The sequence below is a fragment of the Ischnura elegans genome, chromosome 2, assembly GCF_921293095.1.
Source record: "Ischnura elegans chromosome 2, ioIscEleg1.1, whole genome shotgun sequence".
NCBI classification, from domain to species: Eukaryota; Metazoa; Arthropoda; class Insecta; order Odonata; family Coenagrionidae; genus Ischnura; species Ischnura elegans.
This window is the reverse complement of record NC_060247.1, coordinates 83,034,034-83,041,862: the sequence shown is the minus strand read 5'-3', so window position 1 is coordinate 83,041,862 and position 7,829 is coordinate 83,034,034.

Sequence of the window (7,829 nt, the reverse complement as noted above, 5' to 3'; positions counted from 1 at the left end):
CCCATTCCCCCTCAAATCAAACCTCAACTTTTATCTCCTAGTTTGACTAACACTGAATATTCCACTGAGTGCTCAGGTGCCCCTTTTGCCTGGTGCCCTACAAAGTCACGTACTCTGCTTACTGCTAAAACGGGCTCTGGGCACATTAAATGCTTTTTGAATGTTGCGAGTCAATTTGTTTGATCATTGTGTCCTCCCATCCTCCCTTAGGATTCCATAATTACTAACTCTGGCTTCTCCCTTATCTGATACTGCTCAATTTATCAATTAATGGTTCTGGGAGCCTGTAAGCAATACAAAGGCTTCATGGACCATGTAGGCCAGAAGGCAATAGGCTTAAGAGGGAATAAGGATGTAGAGCGATACACAATCTGTTGGAAAATTTAATTCAACCTCATAAGGAGACAGAAAACAGGTAGTTTTGACTTTCTATAATAATCGAGCCATCGAAATTAGGAACCATTTTAAGGCGCAGAGTGCAAAATGCCATGCCATTAAGAGCAAGAACGAAGATCTCCTCATTGAAAATGAAGAAAAATTGAAGAGATGGAAGGAGTACCTAGAGGAGTCATGCACTAGATATAAACCTGTCATAAAAAATAATCGAAGTGGGAAGTGAAGTCAATATGTAGTATGGGAGCTTCAATTTTAAGATCAGAGTTTGATACTGCAGCAAAGGACTCCATTGAGGTTAAATACAGAATCTGGAATTGAAGATATTCCTGAAGAGCTTGAGGCAGGGGCTGTCTGGAGTGATTGAGGGCCCTTGGCTGGGGCTCATGATGGGGCCCTCGCATGGATTCCTCACATGGAAAATTTTAGGAAATTACATGCCAAGGAATAGATTTAGACAGTATTCTGATTCTTAAAAACCGTATAAAAGTGAGTTAAAGATAGCCATTTCTTAACCCTCTTAGTGCTGTCTTTTTTCTGGGGTACTGGCGAGAAATGGGGGGTATTTTAATAAAATATAGAAACTAGGAAAAAAAACGATACAAAGCTATTTTATTACATATCCATCAGCGGTTTTTTTAAATTGTTGAGGTTAAACTGGTTAATATTGACAAAATATTTTTACGTTTATTGAAATATAAATCTAATATTATACGTTATATCAAATTAAATATGTAATGCACTACTGAATTTTAAGCTTCCTATACGTTTATTGCAATGAAAAATATCAAGTTATGGGCAAAATTTAAGATAGTTTAATTTGAACTGATTATAAGCATATACTAGACAATGCTATCTTATCATATAAAAAAGTTACAAATGTGGTTCATCTATCTTCGGCCATACGGACAGCTCCACAAGGGGGGGATGCTCCTCTGCACTCCCCGTATGTATCCAAATTCTATCATTGCAAAAAATTTTCGGTTCAAGTAATCTGAATCTTTATTATTACACCTTTCAGATATGCATCACGATAGATGTGAGCATTGTTAAGCTTGGGGCCCTTCGCGGTTGCCAACCAGCCGACCTGGCCATATCGCCCCTGGCTCGAGGATTCGCAGGAAAAAACTTGAACTCAGGTATACAAAATCACCCGCAATTTGCACAAAACTGGAAACATACCAAGGAACTTACAGATGACCATCATTATTCCAATTCACAAAAAGAAGAGGGCGAAAATATGAAGATTTTAGAAACAATGAAATCAAGGAGGAAGTGCCAGGAGTGAAAATCCATGGTAAAAAATTAGCATGCGATGATTTTCCCATGACATACCATGATACCATGGCATATCAAATAGAAACCTGGAGAAAATTCGAAAATATGAAGATTTTAGAACCAATGAAATCAAGGAGGAAGTGCCAGGAAAGAAAATCCATCGTAAAAAATTAGCATGCGGTGATTTTCCCATGACATACCATGATACCATGACTTACCAAATAAAAACCTGGAGAAAATTCTAACAAATATGAAAAGACAATGACTGGATGTATGCTGAAAATCAATGCAAAGAAAACGAAGAAAAGTGGTGAAGACCAACTTGAAACAAGGAAATGATAAACTTGAGAAGGTGAAAGGGCTCTAATATTTGATGGGTGAGTAACCAGGGATGGATGAACCAAGAAGGACATGGTCAGCAGAATAGGTAATTGTAGTCAAAGGAGTGGTGGAGTGGAAGAACATCAGAGGTAGGCCTCACATGAAACATGTACAGCAGGTGCAGAGGAGTTACATAGGTGTTAAAGGATTAGCTTAAGGGAAAATAGAGCAGATAGCTGCATCAAACCAATCTCCAGATTGATGGCTGCTGATGATAATGACCCCAATATACAAAGCGGCATTAAACTCCCTGAGCTCCTCCATGGTCTCAACAGCCTTCCGTCCCATAAAAAACAGTGTACCATAGTTTTATTCTACATCTACATCTACATCTACATAATACCCCGCAAGCCGCCTAAAAGGCGTGTGGCAGGGGGTGTTAGGACACCAGCCGTTTACAGCTATTAAAAAAAAGAAGTGCTCTAACGAGGTTGGGACAAGCGTTTATTAAAGTCCTTTATTGTTCGGGGGAAAAACGAATTCCCATATCTATCCGTTCGGCAAAAAATCTCTCTTAATTTATCGCTTCTGTCGGACCTGGAAATATAGTGTGGCTCTAAGATTATGTTCTCTGTGTCGCTCTTAAAGATATCCATTCTTAATTGTTCAAGCAATCTAAGCCTAGCGCGCAGCCTCCGAGTCTCCAACGGCTCCCAGCCTAATTCGCTTAACATCTGGGTAACACTGTCTGTACGCCCGTAGCGGTTTTTGACGAAACGCGCAGCCTTCCTTTGTATCTTATTCAGTTCGCGGATTAAGTCTTTCTGCATTGGATCCCATACACTCGCTGCATATTCAAGGTGCGGTCGGACGAGAGCGAAATAGCACCTTTCTTTTACTTTCTCATCCGAAAATCTTCCCACAATACGCTTGACGAATCCTAATTTCTTCAGGGCTATGCCGCAAATATTCTTTATATGTGTTCCCCACGTGAGGTTCGAGGTTATCGTAACTCCCAAGTACTTCACTTCGTCTGTTGCCTTTATGTTAATGCCATCCACTGCATAAACATTGTTAATGTTGGACGAATTCCGCAAAAAATGTACCGCCATGCATTTGCTCAGATTAAGTTTTAGTCCCCACTCTTGACTCCACAAATGAACGTTGTTTAAGTCCGATGATAGATTTTCATAGTCAGAGTGATCACTAATTTCGCGATAGATGACAGCGTCGTCAGCAAATAAACGTATTTTACTGCTAATGCGGGAGCAGAGATCGTTAATGTATATAATGAACAACAGGGGGCCGATTACGCTTCCTTGTGGAACACCTGATGTAACTTTTACAACATCAGAGCTAATTCCGTCGAGAACTACTTTTTGTTTACGATCTCTGAGGAAGTCGCGTATCCAGTTTACAACTGTTTCGTTTAATCCGCATGACTGTAATTTGTATAAAAGTTTTTTGTGAGGCACAGTGTCGAAAGCTTTCTTAAAATCTAGAAATAGAGCGTCAACTTGTCTTTTCGATTCACCAGATTTTATAACGTCGTGAAGAAAGAGCGCGAGCTGTGTTTCGCAGGATCTATTTTTTCGGAATCCGTGCTGACAGTCATGGAGGAAGTTACGTCTGTCCAAGAAAGTCATGATATTACTAACAACGATATGTTCAAGTATCTTGCCTATAATTGATGTTAGTGAAATTGGACGGTAGTTGCCTGGGTCATTTCTGTTTCCCTTTTTGAAAATGGGTGTAACGCTTGCAATTTTCCAGTCAGGCGGTAACTTCCCTTCGGAGAGTGACTTCTTGAATATGATCTCTAAGTATGGCGCGATCTGTGGAGCTAACTCTTTGAGGACACGCGCGGGTATTCCCTCCGGACCGGGAGATTTACTATTCTTAATCGATTGTAGTTGTTTAGTTATCCCATCACGTTTTATAGATATTTCTTCCATCAAATCCTCAGTATATGGGATGTCTAAATTGAATTGAGTATCGTCAGCAGTGTATACACTTTCGAAGTGGGCATTTAAAGTGTTAGCTTTGTCAATATTTTCGGTGACAAGTTTACCATCTTTATCAAATAGCGAATCTACGGTTGAATGTTTTCCCTGAAGCTCTCTCGCGTACGACCAAAAGGATTTCGGATTTTCTTCGAGTAATTCACCAAGTACTTTTTTCTTAAACTTTCGCATTGCAGTTCGCATTGATTTCTTGGTTATTGAGCGTTGAGCAGCGTAACTTTCTTTAGCTTCAAGTTCCTTCGATTTATTACGAGACGTGATGGACTTTCTGTACAAGTTGTATAGTTTTCTCTGTTTCCTTAGTTCTCTTCTGACATCGTTGTTGTACCAGCGAGGTTCCTTATTATCACATTTCAGTTTTTGCGGAATATGTTCGTTGATTCCATGGCGCAGAATTTCTAAGAAACGTGTCCATATTACATCTGTGCTTTGGTCCTTTGATGTAACAACGAATTTTTTGTAGGAGTCATTAAGCATCTCGCCAAATTTAGTGAAGTTACATTTATCGAATAGGTAAATATTGCGTTTTGGTTTTACGGCTGATACCACATCAACTTTTAACGTTGCAAAGATTACTCTGTGGTCGCTTATACCGTCAATAATATCGACTTGTTTTATCAACTTAGGATCGCTTACTGCTAAAAGGTCTAATAGCTTGTTACCTCTCGTAGGTTTGTCAACTACTTGGGCGAGAGAGTGATTTGCAAGTATGTTGAGTAATACCTCGCTGATTTCTTTATTCCTTGAATTCGGTTTTACAGTGTAAGTATCCCAGTTTATGGATGGAAGATTAAAATCTCCCCCGATTACTATTACACCTTTACTGTCTCTCTGAGTAAATGCGGATATTTGATTTTCTAGAAGGTACATAATATCGACTTCGGAGTTCGGCGGTCTATAAAAAGAGCAAACATGAATACTCCTTTTGTTTCGCTGTTTAATTGTACACCATACGCTTTCAATTTCGTTGTCAATTATTTCGTGGGCGGCGCTTTGTAAATGGGATTTAACTGCAATAAAAACTCCGCCACCTGTTCTATTGCGTCGATCGCATCTGTAAATTTTATATTCTGGAGGAAAAACTTCGCTGTCGCTTATATCTTCCGTAAGCCAGCTCTCTGTCCCCATGACCACGTCTGCGTCCTGAAAAATATGCTCGATTTCGGCGCGCTTGTTTTTTACGCTACGGCAGTTAACTACAACAAGGTTAATGTCATATTTTGTAGTTAGAGTTTCGGTTGGTTCTTTTCTAGGCTTTTGTACACTCAGCGGGAGAATTTTATTGGCAGTACTAATAATATTTGATATTTTTTCTTTCTCTGGAGCACGCGTTTTGGGAATAATGACGCTATTGTCCGGCGTTAACGCTTCTAAGCTTACTTTCTTGTATATTTCGCATTGCGGATTTCCTCGGAGGCTACGTTCAATTAAATCATTGATAACCCCGCTAGATGACCTACCCTCTAGTCTAAAAAATACCTACAGTGCTCAAAAATCCTACGAGCCACCCGTTCCGACGCCTCTTTGGAGTAAGAATTTCAGGGTTGGTTTGGCCAGTTTGGCTGGTCAACGATTGCTGATAGGGCCCCAAGCTTAGGGGGCCCCCTAGTATGCTCATATCTATCATGTGTTTAGTAGTTAAGTGTATTTGCAAGGTGCAATAAAAGAGACTGAGATAACTTGAAGTTTTATTTTTGCAATTATAATTTTCTGCGTTTTCATTATTTTGCTTTATTTACAACATAATCAGTGTAAAAAAATTATTTATAAAATTAAAAAAAATAAATGAGTCATGCGATAAGAGAGAGGCTGGTGGTTTTTCAAAAGGGTCGTTTAAAAAAATGTCATGTTGAATTTTTTTTTACATTTCAGTGAAGTTTTAAGGAATAAATTCACTAAAAAGATAAAACAACTATAATATATTATAAAATTTCATAAGCTGTGGAATTCTCACTTTTTATGGTATTTTTATGACGAAATTGCTCTTTAAGAAAAAACTTTCATCCAGTTTTTAAGAGAGTGAATAGTGTCTAAATCCATTTTCAGGCACAAAATTTCCTTAAATTTTCCAAATCCTCACCATAATGAGGGCCCCAATCACCCCAGACTGCCCCTGGTTTTATATTTATCTAGCACTGGTTCAATGATTCACATTTAGAAGTGGTTGAAAAAATCAACTGATTCATAATTTTCTGAAGCATAAGCACTAATGCAAGGATGCCAATTGACTTCAAGGCTGAATCAAGGTTGGAAGCTTTAAAAATGTGGTGTTACAGAAGAATCATGAGGATCAAGTGGATGGATCATGGGTGCACAGTGGAATTTCCAAACAGAGTAGGAGAGACGTCCTTTGGAAAACCCTCCATAAAAAAATGGGGCAATATATTTGGCCACATCATGAGATGTAATGGCCTGATGATAATTATCTTCAAAGGTCAGGTGGAACAGAAGGATGGCACGGGTAAGCCTTTCATTAGGGTCTCTGATAATATAGGATGAGTGTCGACAACCTTTAACTTAAAGCCAACATTTATCACCAGCCAATATTTATAACAGTTGGCATAAAGACTGAATTGATGCCACATGAAATTGCCAACAACCTATGGACATTTAGCTGGCAAAAATTGTCTTTCAAAACCACACTCACAAACAACAGAGGTTTTCGGGGTTATTCACTGGTGAGATCCAGTGCTCAGCATGGGATTAAGAAGTTTTTAAACTTATTTGGAGATGAAAAAAAGTGATATTGAGATATCCATGGCTTAATTGTCTTCTCTCGGAAAAGGGAGAGATGAAGAGTGGGGAGTGCAGGTGGATTTCACAGCTACCACTCTTCATATAGGTATGAGTCAAGGAAGCATACTAATAATTGACCAGGTGGGACAAGGTAATATGGGAGCATGTGACCTTTCCACAAGGATCTGTTTTTGGCACCTATGCCTAATGTGAGGATAACTTGTGGTCCATTGTGGAGAGACAAGTGGATGCTGCTTCCAACAGATCACCAGCCACTCGCACAGGTAGTGTCCATGCCAAACCTTCCCATACCATTTCCATTTTCCCTGATCATTTGTTCCTTTTCTATTTTTAAAAATAAAACTGATGCCTTTGTATAAGATACTGGTGTGTTTACATTTCTACCAAAAACCATGCATTTCTATGAGAAATGTGGTAGAAATTTGACGAATGAGGGGGTACTTCATTTCCAGGGTTTCAAGTGAAATCATTTTGGAAGGTAGGACTTTTGAACATCTGTTAGGTAGGGAAGGTAAAAAATATGAAAATATTATGAATGAATAATAGAATGAAATATCCGTAAAATAGAAGAAGCACCCATAATGAATGGCAGCCTGAAGTGGTATGCATTTAAAAAGATGAGAAAATTATGGGAAGATTTACTAATTGATTTAAGCTTCCATGAACCAATAATGATGCACAAAATTTCCACATATTCCAAAAAATATATGGAAAACACAAAAATAAGAAGCTCATTTATAACTATTGGAAGAAAATACAGTTCTCCAAGGGCAGTGACATTGCATTCCATATGATACAGGATGTAGCAGCAGAGGAAACAAAACCTTGAGTGGGCCTCTGGAGATACACTGCTGAGGCCAGGTTCATGAGTTCCAAGACTTTTATGCCCAGACCTCAGCAGGAGAGAGGGGAAAAAGAAGGAAAAAGCATGTGGTGCTGCTGTGATAGGAGTCCGTTGGCCCGCCTGGGGTAAGGAAGGATGGAAGAATCCTGTGCATTACCATTTGGGAGATTTGGGCTACCTCTGCAAAAATAAATTTACTGTTCCGTGAGAAA